This window comes from Tachysurus vachellii, chromosome 13, assembly GCF_030014155.1.
Source record: "Tachysurus vachellii isolate PV-2020 chromosome 13, HZAU_Pvac_v1, whole genome shotgun sequence".
NCBI classification, from domain to species: Eukaryota; Metazoa; Chordata; class Actinopteri; order Siluriformes; family Bagridae; genus Tachysurus; species Tachysurus vachellii.
Window position 1 is genome coordinate 3066135 of NC_083472.1, and position 15058 is coordinate 3081192.

The 15058-nt window shown below is 38.8% G+C and overlaps 1 protein-coding gene across 2 annotated transcripts in view; it reads right to left on the reverse strand.

Annotated features, from left to right (window-relative positions):
* Positions 1-12897, reverse strand: part of LOC132855695 (solute carrier family 45 member 3) — a 29497-nt gene extending 16600 nt beyond the window's left edge. Inside the window, exons 1-2 of one of the 2 annotated variants that reach the window (XM_060884862.1) lie at positions 12593-12897; positions 10426-10523 (exon numbers count right to left, since the gene is read on the reverse strand). The gene's annotated coding sequence lies outside the window, so the exon portion shown is untranslated. The remainder of the gene's footprint in view (positions 1-10425; positions 10524-12592) is intronic. The other variant, XM_060884861.1, reaches the window with a different exon arrangement.
* Positions 12898-15058: the final 2161 nt, after the last annotated feature.

Sequence of the window (15058 nt, forward strand, 5' to 3'; positions counted from 1 at the left end):
TGCTTGGATGATGTAACCTATATATGCTTTTGATGCCTTAAACTGGAACTAAATCACTGCTCTCTCCACCCACCACCACAATTTTGCTTTGAACAGCATTCAAACTGTAGTAATCAGGAAATAATTGAATTTAGATAACATGTCTGCAAGCTTTATTTCAAGCTGGAGAGCGGTATTCAGTTTAGAGTGCCCCGATTATCTGTGGCTGTTGCCTCATATCCTCAAAACCATCTGGCACAACTCAAACACCTCATGACTCACTGGCTGCAATAACATTAAGCAGATACTCTTGGAGCTGATGGTCAGCAAGGGCCGGGCAATTTGATGATATGATATCACCGGTGTGATAAATTAGACGCTGTTCCGAGGTATATATATATTTTACCTAATAAAAAAAAAACACTATTCTAATAAAACAGTGTGTATCGCTAAAACGATTGGTTCTATATTGTGCCAAATTATGTCACGTTACATTTAGCTTACTAGTACAGTATTGTGCTAAACCTGTCTAAAAAAAAAAAAAAAAGCAATAATAGCTGAAAATTTTACTAAATATTTCCTTCAATGGAAGGATAGACAAAAAAAAAAAATGTTTTTGTGATGCATATCCTATATCATAGAAATGTCTTCAAGATTCTTGGTGTCATAATGTTGTCATACATGAGCAACCCTGTGGTTAACCACCTGCATTGATACAGTAAGTAAACCGTCCATCACCGAACAAGCCATTCAGATTTCTTCACCATTGATCTACACTAAACATCAGCTTGCCTGGATTAACTCCATTTAAAAGAATTTCTACAGTCAAATATCATCTATTAATACGCCGATGTAAGACTGAATAGGAGTTACAGGACTGGTCTGGACTGGTCCGGACTGGTCTGGACTCTAATCACTCAAGCCCACTTATACGAAATTGAGAATCCCTATCTCGTGCCTCCCCCTCTAGCCTGACTCGTCCTCGTCTTTCTGCTATCGGATTCAGGTGCAGGAACACGATCCTCCAGGCCAAAGCGCCCTGGGGCTTTAGAGACATCCCAGGAGATGAGCACTTGATTCTACTATGGTCATGTGAAACTGAAAGACATTTATCAGGTCAAAAGGAAGTGAGAGAGAGACGGTCAGTGCTGTCTGGAGGAGGGGGAGGGGAGGGGTGACGGGGCAAGATGACCAGTTCACCACTTAAACAGCATTCATGTGCTAGTTAGAGAGAAAAAAATTGATTTTAATACATTTTTATTTTTGTTTGCTCCATTTTTTTTTTTTGTAATAGATATTTGTTTATAAATCTAGTTTGAATCCGTAAAATGTGGTAAAAGCAGAGTTAGGGTCTGCTTTATGTCTGAATGATCCCATTAACACCAGGCTACAGCTGGCACGGCTCAGACGTTAATGTTTAACTCCGTTGGAGCTGCGCTCACACACACACACACACAAACACAAACACACACACGCAATATTTCAGCAACTACCACAGGATATTATCATTCATGAAATACATCTACGCTCTTCAAAGCACTAATTAAAACTTCATCAGGCGTTAAGACTGAAAACCCAACACACACACACGCACACACACAGCTGTGTCTTCACGTCACTGCAGAGCATGACTAAATGTAAAATTTCAGATTATAAAAAAGTCATAAATCTTACCAGTTTGACTTTTAAAAAAATGTCAGAAAATCCTCTAGAACATTCTTCTCACTCATCCACTGTTCCTATGAATGTTGCAACCTGCTCACAAGCTCAGTCCATTCTTAACGTTGATCCCTCCCTCACCCACCTCCCGTTTAAAGTCTCTCTCATCTTCCCTCCTTCTTTCTCCTCCCAGATCCGTCTCTTCCTCCGGTTCTCAGTCTCCACTGATCCATCCGACTCCCTCTTAAGCCTAACACAGTGATCCAGAAGCTTCACGCTTTGTCCACGAGCACAAGTTCAGGATGATTTCTACAGAAGCCTGCAGCCACTCTAATGTTTCCCAAAACTGTAATAACTGTCCACTCACACTGACACTAATCCTGTGACATTTAATGTGACATCCTGTGACCACAATATAAATGGACGATCTGACCATAGGATAGCGATATTTTGAAACAATTACATCATCTTGCAATTTTCTGCGCAGGGGGTTGTACACTGGTAGTTGGAAAAAATACAGCAGTGGATCTAAACATACAGTATGCATGTTGGGGGAAAAGACCTGACCCGAGCGTCTGTAGCAGTGTTACAGACAATCACATGCATGTAAATTATTTAGCTGAAGGCAGTTTACCGGACCTCAGACTAACTACAGGGCTTGAGATTCTCTGGTCTGCAATCTAATCAGGAAACTGCCTTGTTTTAACCCTGTCACTCAGTGTCATTCACACGTGTTACTTGGATTATATTATCCTGATATTTAGAAACGAGGAATTTTATGTAGCTGGATGGTTTTGGTACAAAAGTAAATTATTTAAATAGATTTATTTATATATATACACACACATATATTTCTTGATAAATTTACTAGACAAAAATCTCAGAACCTATAGTAGCTCTTAAAATTTTTTTTAGCAATTTCGTAATAATATATATATATATATATATATATATATATATACATATATATATATATATATATATATATATTTTTTTTTTTTTAAAAAAGTAATTATTGGACAAAAATCTTTAAACCTATAGCAGCTTTAAAAAACAATTTCTTCAATTTAATTTTTTTTTATCATTTTTTCAAAATAAATATTGGACAAAAATCTCTAAACCTATAGTAGCATTATAGGTTTCATTCATTCATTCATTCATTCATTCATTCATTTTCTACCGCTTATCCGAACTACCTCGGGTCACGGGGAGCCTGTGCCTATCTCAGGCATCATCGGGCATCAAGGCAGGATACACCCTGGACGGAGTGCCAACCCATCGCAGGGCACACACACACACTCTCATTCACTCACACAATCACACACTACAGACAATTTTCCAGAGATTCCAATCAACCTACCATGCATGTCTTTGGACCGGGGGAGGAAACCGGAGTACCTGGAGGAAACCCCAGAGGCACGGGGAGAACATGCAAACTCCACACACACAAGGCGGAGGCGGGAATCGAACCCCCAACCCTGGAGGTGTGAGGCGAATGTGCTAACCACTAAGACACCGTGCCCCCTAATTAAAAAATTTCTTAATAAAATACTTTTTATAGTTTTCCCCCTGCGATCAGAAGCAGTTGAACATGGCTGCTGGACACTAAACTATTCGTCTGTACAAAACTTCCTCACATCGGGTGAATAACCGCCACCAGGGTTTATCAACAAATCTTGCTTTTTTTTTTTTCTTGAACGTAGTTCATTTTCGAGTCAATTTGAGATTTAATGCCTCCAAAACTAAATTGCTTTCCGAGGTGAAAAACACCATCTGTGTCTGTGATATTATTTGCTGTTGGCATTTATTACTGCACAACGAATTTTAATTCAAGCAAAGAAGGACACAGATGAAGCATATGCTTTATTTGGAAAGGAAACCTGTCTCTTTATCTCTTCGGTGCAAAGAAAGAAATGTATAAAAGTCTGAATTCAGCTCATTATTGCAAAATAGCCCGAAGGGAGTCTGGCATATACACCCACATTGACATCTCACACTCGCTGATGAAACTTGTGGCAGGAATTTCATTATTCATTTCTTTCACTTAGGATTTGACCCTGAAAAAAAAAAGTCTGCTTTAATGTTAATCTTTAAATGAACTGGTTAGAGTGTGGTAGTTTAGGGAGAGTTTATTGTCTTAGCATGTCTAGGCAGTTTACGCTCTGAACGATTAGTGAAGCAGTCTCTCGTCTTAGTGTGAAACTTGGAGCGCTCGCATCATCACGTCGTCTCAACAGGAAGGACAATGGCGTGATCTGACTGTGGAACGCTTGGCTTTTAATCTATGTTTAGAACATTTTAGAGTTTTATATTAGGACTTTTTACTACTGTATGTTACCGGACACACAGGTTTAGGGGCGGGCCTTTGTGTGTGAGTGTGGGCTGATTATACTGATTATTTTTCTTATACAGGATATTATAATATTTATTTTTATACGTCACCCAAAATCTAGAGATAATGATGATGTTGATGATGATGATATCCAATTTAAGTGTAAATAACCATCCTGATCGAAGCTCACTGTATCATCTCACAGAGCGCCACCCTGTTAAAGAGTGCAAGAAGCGTAATAACAGTGTTTCCAGCTTTAACTGTAGGCCAATCTGGGAGTTTACTATAATTAACATGAACAGCGGGTGTTACTGAAACAGACGCGACCTAGGGGGAAAGCACAGTGTCCAGCTGTGTGTGAGAGCATGTGTGTGTGTAAGGTGTTACACACTGCACATCTGTTTCCAGGCTGAAGCAGGAGCTTAAGATCTCAACGTCTCCTTCACAGCTGGTGGGCCGACAAAACAGACCACTGTTTTACTAATAAAGTGGAGCTCTAATAACACAATAAACACAGCTGAAAGGATATGAATACACACACACACACACACACACACACACACACACATGCACGCCCTGTGAGTCACTGAAGAAGAAGTGAAGAGATGATCCTGACCTTTACAGTAAATGGGATTTTTCAGTTAAAGTACGGTGTGACACTTTCTACATAGGTGAGAAAGGAAAAAGAAATCATGAAGCATTTGTTTAAACTCCAGCTCACGCCTGAACATCTCAAACTTCACTCGTCTACTCTACGAGACGCTCAGGTAGAGGTGAGAAACGTGACCTCCTGCTTTCAATATGCTTCTGTAACACTCTGTGATGTTTACCAGCAGACTTTTTAAATTAAAAAAAAAAACAACAAAGAAAAAGGTTTGTTAAAAAAGTGATTTGATACGAGAGAGAGAAGGGGGGAGAGAAAGAAAGAAAGAAAGAAAGAAAGAAAGAAAGAAAGAAAGAGTGTGTGAGAGAGAAAGAAAGAAAGAAAGAAAGAAAGAAAGAGTGTGTGAGAGAGAAAGAAAGAAAGAAAGAAAGAAAGAAAGAAAGAAAGAAAGAGTGTGTGAGAGAGAAAGAAAGAAAGAAAGAAAGAAAGAAAGAGTGTGTGTGACAGAGAGAGAGAAAGAAAGAAAGAAAGAAAGAAAGAAAGAAAGGAAGAGATCGAGAGAGAGTGAGAGAAAGAAAGAGAGAGAGAGAGAGAGAGAGAGAGAGAGAAAGAAAGAAAGAAAGAAAGAGTGTGAGAGAGAGAGAGACAGAAAGAGAGAAAGAAAGAAAGAAAGAAAGAAAGAAAGAAAGAAAGAAAGAAAGAAAGAAAGAAAGAAAGTGTGAGAGAAAGAAAGAAAGAAAGAAAGAAACAAATTAAGAAAGAAAGAAAGAAAGAGCGAGAGAAAGTGAGAGAGAGAGAAAGAAAGAGAGAGAGAATGAGAGAGAGACAGAGAGAGAGAGAGAGAGAGAGAGAGAGAGAGAGAGCACTTGTGTGAATGGCACAAGACCCGATCATTTGAATGTGGATGAGGAGTGTTAATGGGCTGCTTCAGTGGCTGGCAATAAAACGTAGAAATTTGACCTAACAAATTTAACAGACTGACGGACGATGTTTCTCGATCACGTTAGTGGATGTTAGAATCTCGACTGGAAAAAAAAAAGCAGGAGACGAAATGATTTACATTATTTCTAAACCCACTGTTTGTCACCCAGGTGAGGATGGGTTCTCTTCTGAGACTGGTTCCTCAGGGGTTTTTCCTCAGGTTTGATCATTAGGGATAAAATATAAACTGAATTTTGAAACTGATTTTTTTTATATATTTGTAACACTGCTTTGCGTAAACAATCCACAGAGAGGACATCCAACGATCTAAAGACTGAATTAGAAAACGTCATTCTCTTATTAAAGCCACTAAGCCACCGTACCCCCCCCCCCCCCCCTCTTGGTCACATGACAAGTTGTAATTATCCGACTTATTAACTTGAAGAGAGAAAAAGGAGAAAGAGCTTGGTGAGAAAATGACATCTTAAAGCTGGTATCATTTAAGTAATAACAGGAAGTAAAATAAATTGCTATTGTGTAAAAAGAACGAATGAATGATGTGATTTTTTGTTGTATGTTGTGTGAAAATAATCAATAATCAATCATCACGTCATGCTGTTGTGGATCGTTTTCCCCTAACAGCACACCCAAGCTTTATTGTTGTGCTTTATTCTTTAAATGTCGTCCATTTCTGCTCTGTTTACGTCCGTGGAAATTCTTCATGCAGGTCTAAGAGGCAAGAGTTCAAATGTCATTACGTACGTAACATTCCAAACACAGCTGTGTGTGCATTTGTGTGCATGTGTGTGTTAAAGCAAGGGTTTAAATCAAAGCTTTCATCTTTAATAAACACACTGAATCAACACCTAGGTTTGTGCCTCTCCGCTCTGTGCATTAAACACTTTTCCCCCTGAACAATAGCTGGATTGAATCAGCCATCGTAGCGCCGAGTCGTACCGCCTTGAATCGTAGGCCTGATCCTTTCACTGCGTTCGTGTGCGTCTCAGATATCAAAGGTCCTGCGCTACCCTCAAATAATGCACTTCCATCTCTTTCAGCTCGAGACATGAAAGTGAATCCCACACACCCCCTCATCGGTCTCGCTCCTAAGGCAGACTGCTAGAACAAACAGTTCATCATAAACTTTCATTTCAATCCGTGCCCTTTCTTCTTACGCTTAGGCGGAGCTTCCTGGCACATATAGAAAGTGTTTATTCAGCTAAGCGTCCGTGTTTACTTATGAAGCTTTTCTCCCATCCTTTAGGCAACATTGCTGTTTTTTTTTCTTTGGGTCTATTTTAAACATCCCCATTATTTGGCCCCATTATACTGTAAAATCGCTCAAGCTCGGGTCCAGCTGGAGCTCGCTATCGGACTATATGCCGTGACAGCCGTGATTTAGTGTCAGTGAACAGTCTCAGAGTATTAATGCATATATCTGTCTATTTAAAAAAACAAACAAAAAGAACAAACAAAAAAAACGTAGTGTTCCATTCTGCCGAAAATAATAACGTTGTCAAAACTGAATTAAAGCCACCATGAATGAAGACGTTAACCGTTTTTACCAAAACAATGAAATGCACTTACAGTATGGGACGTTTTCTATCAGAATAAACAATCGTCTGATGTCATGACTGTGAGTCTGACCTAAAGTGAGTCAGAACTCTGTTGTTCTTTCAGCGTGTTTTATACGTGTGTTTTTGCCTCTGTTGATAATCTTACGCTGAATTTTAGTGTTGAAGAGAAATCTGAGCTGCTTTTTAGCACACATTTCTTTTCAAAACAATTTTTTATAGCATCTAAAAAAAACTTATTTTTTCTGAATATTTACAATTAGACGCCCTTATCCAAAGCAACTTACATTTTATATAACTGAGCAACTGAGGGTTAAGGGCCTTGCTCAGGGGCCCAGCTTGGTGAACATGGGATTTGAACTTGCAACCTTCCAACTGGTAGACTACCACATCCCAATATATCACTCCTAGTATTGTAGAGAAAAACAAAAATACTTATAAAACTCTACAAATTCTTAAAGTCCTGAGTGTCTACGTTCATATGAGCTTCATATTAACACCACTGTGGAGCGAGACACGAGGTAGACGTTCAATGATCGACATGGACACAACAAAACAGGAGGAAACTCCATGATTAGCTTCTAAAAGTCTCCTAATTAATCCATGGACATTCAAAAACCACTGAATGAATTCATTCATTTTAGGTTTAACCTTCAACATTCTGATCTGAATCACTGATCAGACCGGTACTTAAAATGCATCAAACAGGAAATGGAATTGAAATGAGGTTATCACTGGATAATTGAATGTTGTTTTTTTTTTTACATAAAGAGAAAGACCGGCTGCTCCTTGTTCACGGACCGGAGAGAAAGTGCTTTAAGCACTACGTAGGCAGAGGCAAGAAATAAACAGTTGGTGGAGTCAGTGTGGAACAGAGAGTCTGCCAGGTTTCCCACACACACGCCTGTCATTTCCAACCACGTACTGTCTACGACCAAGTGAGTGGAGACATCATTCAAAAAGAATGCACCTATATACCTCCAGAAACTGTTCAGTATTCACTTCTGGGGAGTCAGAATCGTTTTCTGCTGAATGGCTAGCAGTGATTAGCAGTGGTTGGTCTGTTTAAGGAGTTTTGCTAGTTTTAAACTCTAAATGACTTTGTTAATGGCTATTCTTTTTACACAATCCTGCCTAATCCAGTAAATCCATTCATTCTAATCTGCCTGGTTCAATCCGCGACTAAAACCAACTTTCATACGTTGAAATGCAGGCAACACATTTAAATTTCAATCCGTTAGTGTGGTAACTAATGAGAAGATGTTAATCCATACGAGAGATGCTAGCTCTGAAATCATTCGCCACAGCAAATACAAAACTTTTTTATCTCTTCTACTTTAATGACTTAACAGTTTGTCACGTTACCCATAATGCTATTGAGATCCCAGTGAAAATTAGCCCTCGCTTCATTCATATCTACTATCTCAAAGATCATGAACTACTGTAGCACAGCAGAGTTTCTGGCACACTCACTATTTGGTGCACTCAATATTCTAGAGTGGATTTCTCATTAACGTGGAGTTGAACATCGCTGATCATGATTTATTTCTGTTACTCGCCCAGTCGTTAATGCGCCCACATGACATCAGCGTGTTGCAGAACCAGTAACCGTAACTTTTCCCAGAAATAACAAAACGCTCGGATCCAGACCACAGCAAATCTCCCCAGTGTAATATCTCTAGGAAAGGACTTCACATGCTGCACAATGTGCCTAGGTGTGTGTGTGTAAATGACACACCGAAGCCAACAGTCTGGCAGAACCGCCGTCATCTGGAGTCAGTTGCCTTGAGCCAGCAATTACAGAGATGCGGGCTGAGTGGACTCTAAGTGGACTCTGACCTTGAAACCATGGGAGGGTTATGAAACACTTTGTGTTTCCCCAGAAACACTGAAACTTCTAGTAAAAGAGATAAAGAGCCTAGACGTGTTCTTCTTCTGAGTTATAGCCACCCAATTAAGAAAATTCCAGAAAGACGCCATGTCGTTTAGCGAGTAGAAATACTGTAGGTTACTGCGCAGCAGTGGGTGAATTGAGCAGAGTAAATTACTGGACGCTTAAATTAAAAATGACTGGTTTAAGGAGCTTGTTAATTAACCCTTGTATGTTGTTCATATTTTTGTTACCCAGCCAGTGTTCGTGGGTCTGTTTGACCCGCTGCATTTTTGGGTTTTTAATTCAACACAATCAAAAATTTGATGTTAAAATACTCTACAGATGTTTACTTCATCCCAATTACAAGCAATATAAACAGCATATATGGTTAATATTTGCCCTTTACCTTTATTACATCACATTTTTAAATTAAAGTGCTACTCGTTTTTTTGTTGTTTTTTAATAAAATGTAATAAAAAAAAAGAAAATCAAATTTAATCAAGTTATGAGTGGAAAAAAAAATCAACAAATTTACAAGGAAGCAAAGTTTTTCAAAACTATTGATGACTATGAAAATGGGTCCGTCCCACAGACCCGAACACCATACAAGGGTTAAAGAGCTTGACACATTTTACCAGAATGGAGTACTTTTGTATTGGGGGAAAATTATACTGGTACTAATAATATCATGTTATATCTGTCTTTAACCTTAGCAGTCTTTAATTCTAACAAAAACTAACAAACAAACAAAAAAAATAAAATAAATAAAAACATGTAAATGAGGGCCAAAAAATGTCACACTTTTCTACATATGGGATTTTCCAGCACTTCCCTGTGATTCCCAGAGCGGCGTCGTAGTGGCAGGATGTTGTAAGTCATTTAAAAAAATAAAATTTAGGCCAAGTCTAAGTTTTTTATTTATACTGAATATAGGTACAGATATTTCAACGACTCTAGAGTGTCATTGCATACCGTCCTCTCAACTGATGGCAACTGATTTCAGTTATTCCAAAATTTTTAGATGCAACATCATAGGTCAAAATGCATCAAAAATCATCAACATTACACCAATAATATTAGCCGTTAATGCTATTTAAACGTGTTAAAACCTTTATTTATCGCTGCTTGACAAATATGACCAACCCCCCAGAATAAAAATGCTCTCCACGCCCTGTGGTCTCAGATAAAAGTGGAAAGAGTTTCCTCTCAGTTACATCATCTTAATCAGAAAAAAACGCAGTCTGAAAGTCGCTCTGATGCGTTTGGTTTGGTAGCGAGGAAAAAGACTTTCTGTTAACGGCTGTAGGTTTGTTTACAGATATTTAAAGAATTGTTCTGTAAATGAACAAAGGTTTCTCAAAGAAGATGAGTCCTGGGATGAAGAAAAAAATAAAGTCTGCTAAAGATGTATTCACTAAAAAAATCATAGCTAATTTTTTTTTTGTTCTGAAATGTTTGTGAAAAATAAATAGATATTACTTACAAAAGGAGTTATGATGGAAGGTAGAGTCCTTTCATGGCTATAACTGCAGCATGTCTAGGCTTTGCTGTGTAAAAATACTGTCCCATGACTCACGATTCCTATGTTGAAGGAGCAAATATACACTAAATGGCTCTGTTAAGGCGGGGTTCATAAACTAAAAGGTGACTTCACTCAAAGGAAAAAATGAACTAAGCACATTAGGTTTTTATGACGTTGACATTTTGATCCTCAGGCTTTGGATCGATCCAAAAGGTTAATGATTCAAAAATTCGAAAAGTAATTTCATCGACACTGATGAAACCAGCGGATTATCCTGAAAAATGGCTACAATGCTCAAACAACCGTAACATTCAAGACTCTGCTCAGGAAAACTGTGTAATACTGTATATTTAACCACGAGAATGAAATTAGCACGTTGATATGAAATGAAGTTTCTGTGTTTTGTGTATGAGGAAAGGATACACCAGTCAAACCAGTCCAAATGACCTGCTCAGAACGTTTTTGTAAAGTATCAGCATTCTTGGCCAGATCCTTCAAATATGAATAGGAGATATTTAATTTAATTGTACTTTATTTATTTCTTTGTTTGTTTGTTTATATTTATTTAAACATTAAACCATTTCCTTTCAAAGTTGACTTTCGAATTTTTTTTTCTATTTATTATAATTTCCTCCCCAATTTGGTCATCAGGCAATTTTCTCACTACAGCTACCAATTGTGGAGGGTAAAAGCTGCAACATAACACAACTATCTGCCCTCTTCCACATACATGAGCTCACAGGCTTCCATGATTGGCTACAATTGTTTTAGGAGACTGACAGTATGCCCCTCCCACCCAGACTTCATGGACAATTTTGGGCTATAAAATCAAATGCAATTGAATTCTTATATATAAGAAATATATACATATAGTAAACGTTACACAATTTCTAGCCCTTCCATATAAAACAGATCCAAAATTTAGCCCTTGTGTTTGAACATTGGATGTTCTGTTCATGGGTCATATTGACTTTGGGCAGTTGCCATGTTTTTCGTAAATGTTAACAACACACAAAAACATTATTCATTCCTGCCAACTTTTTTACCGGCAGATGTGTGTAATCAGTTATAAGAACAAATAAGCTATAGAAATCGTGTAAAGAGTGACGTTATTTACTGTTCAATAATCAGGGTCTATCGATATTTCACCACTCATTACTATTATTACTACATAATTATTAACATTTTATTGATCTGAACCCGAGTAATATAAATATGAAGGCGATTCAGTTTAGTTCCAAAGTTTAAGTAAAATTTGAAAACTGTTCATCATTTAACATTTTAATTATATATAAAATACTTTAAAACATTTTACTTAGCTGAAAAAAGTGCAATTTTGTTTTTTTCAGTATTTATCATCTTTACATGCAACTACTTGAAAATCCTACTTGACGAAGAGCTTCTTCAGACTATAATACCTAAATAAAAGGCCTTACGTGTGAAATATATCTGAGGTCGTCTGTGAAGTTTATTTTTACACTTAAACTTTCTGTGAAATGTTTGAGAAGGTTCCATTCACTCTGAAACCTCAGAAGAACCTTTTTTTAAGAGCCTAATGATAATAAGATCTATTTTTTTTTAGTAAAGACAGTAAGTGATATCTATGAGAAATAGAAATACTGGATATTTCAGTCACAGCTCTATGTGTCACACAGCAGGAGTCTAGAAAACAGCGCCAAATGCTGACACAAAAGATAAAGCTGGATTAAAATAACAGCGACGGTGAGTCTGTAAGTGAGTTGCTGTGATGATGTGGAAGAAGAAGAAGAAGATGAAGAAGAAGAAGAAGAAGAAAGAAGAAGAAGAAGAAGAAGAAGAAGAAGAAGAAGAAGAAGAAGAAGAAGAAGAAGAACAGGAAGAAGAAAGAAGAAGAAGAAGAAGAAGAAGAAGAAGAAGAAGAAGAAGAAGAAGAAGAAGAGATAAACTTCTGACTAAGTTCTCCCAGCTTGTCTTTGCTCACATATCCAACATGAATAACATTCCTGAGGTCACGGCACTACTACAGTTTACTTATTCACTGCTTCATCTCACAGATACTGTTTGTTCACATGATCTACTATTAACATCTAAATCCATCAGTCTGGAGACAAAAACGCGGAGAGGTTGAACTCTTTGTCACGTTACTTACGCGTTGCTCCGGAGTCCCGAAATCAGAGAAACACCGCGTCTGGACAAAATGGCAACACAAAGGCTTTAAGCAGAGCAGAAATGAAGAAGAGCAGGATATCTCATGCCTTCTCCGGGTTCCTGTGAGATCCACAGATGGTTGGGTTCTTCTCCCGAGCCGCTTTCTCCTCCTGGTTTATGGGAAGAGACTCCGCCGTGACGCGACCGTGAAAACTCCATGAGTCCAATCACGCATACTAACACACTAACTAGTGTAGAACGCCACCTGTGGTCACTATGGTTACCTAAGGTGGCGTACTAATCTGGCGTACTAGTTAGTAGAGGAGTATACTAGTATTGTGGCACGTCACGTTGTAACGCTGCGTACTGGAAAAGACGTCAGAGCACGTATTGTGTAACTCTCTCTCTCTTTCTCTCTGTCTCTCTCTCTCTCTCTCTCTCGTCTCACTCACTCTCTTGTCTCTCTCTCTTCTCTCTCTCGCTCTCTCTCTTGTCTGACTCTCTCTCTCTCTCTCTCTCTCTCTCTCTCTCCTCTCTCTCTCTCTCTCTCTTGTCTGACTCTCTCTCTCTCTCTCTTGTCTCTCTCTCTCTCTCTTGTCTCACTTACTCTATTGACTCTCTCTCTCCCCTTCTCCCTTGTCTCACTCACGCTCTCACTTCTCTCTCTTCTCTCTCTCCCTCTTGTCTGACTCTCTCTCTCTCTCTCTCTCTCTCTCTCTCTCTCTCTCTCTCTCTCTTCTCTCTCTCTCTTCTTCTCTCTTGTCTCACTCTCTCTCTCTCTCTCTCTCTCTCTCTCTCTCTCTCTCTCTCTCTCTCTCTCTCTCTTGTCTCACTCACTCACTCTCTCTTGTCTCTCTCTCCTTCTCTCTTGTCTCACTCACTCTCTCTCTCTCTCTCTCTCCTTCTCTCTTGTCTCACTCACTCACTCTCTCTTGTCTCTCTCTCCTTCTCTCTTGTCTCACTCACTCTCTCTCTCTCTCTCTCTCTCTCTCTCTCTCTCTCTCTCTCTCTCTAATACTCCTCTACAATACTATACTATACTTAAACTATTGCTAATATAGAGTACATTCGGTCCATTTTTGATGTCAAATCAAAGTACGTCCTCACATGATGCATGTCTGATATCTAAGAAATCATGGCTTGCCACTTTGTCCAGGAAAAACATTTTAATGGCATGTTTGGACATTTAGGACACATATTTGCAGTGGGATAGATTTAGCAAGGGTACTATAACTCAAATAACCACCCTTTACAACTGTGGTGAGCAGAAAGGCATTTCCGAACACGTAAGAGGCGGACCCTTGAGGTGGAGGGTCAATAAGAGCAAAGGATCACATCTGGTTTCGCTTCTATCAGCCAATAACAGGAAACTGTGGCTTGGCTACACTGTGTGTAGCCTTACACAAAGTTGTTTTGTCGTAGTTGTCGTTGCTTTTCCACAACATTTTGTGTAAACCGTAGAGACTGTTGTGTGTGAAAGTCTTAGTGCTCATCTGGCACTAACATCCATGCCACGTCCCAAAAGTCACATAAATCTCCTTTAACTTCCCCCCATTTCTGTGTAGAGCTTGTATTAGAGAAGAGGAAAAAAACATTTGCTTGCATAAGCAATAGCAGGCATGCACCGAGTAGGTACACAGCACTTATTTTATGCTAACGTGACTCACCAGTCAGGCCTAGCACAGCATTAATGTGTTCTGATTAAAACCGAATACATAATACATGTCATGTCAACGAGAAGAGGCCAGCCGTTTGGAGATGGAGAACTCGAGCACAGCTGGAACAGCTGTTGGATGATGTTCTTCTGTGTGAAATAGGAGAGAGGTCTGAGAGGGGCTTGTAGCAGAATCTGGACTCCTGTTTCCTCCCGAGCTGAAGCCGTACCAGTTTATTTAGAGATCTTAAAGAGAGCCGAACACACCGAGCAATCAGAGCACCTGTTTCGTTTTTTTCCCTCTGTGGCAAAAACAACTCTTAAAAACTCTAAATAAATCATCCTCGACCTTTTTCCCATCTGTTTCCAAACACGGCTGGGATAAACGAGTGTGTGCGTGTAATGCTAATGAATAATGCATTAAAGTCTTAAACTACTTTTGTCATTTCCATACGACCGCTATACAATGAACATGATCAGCTATTTGTTTGCCTTTAAGTCCTTCTTCTGTAGTATGCATATGCACTCACTGGCCAATTTAATAGGAACACCTGTCCATTATCCAATCAGTCTAAAATCATGCAGGTCATGAGAACGTCCAATCTGTCTCATCATCTTTGACATTTTCAACATATTGTATGTTTTGAGATGTTTATCTGCTCACCACGGTTGTCAACTTGATCCAGTCTCTGACTCTAAAGACTGACGTAAGTAAAACCAGCAGGAGGTCAGAGGTTTCCATTAACCATGCCTTGGAACAAGATATAATTTTTATTATTCCAGTTGTTTGATATAAACATTAACTATTGAAGC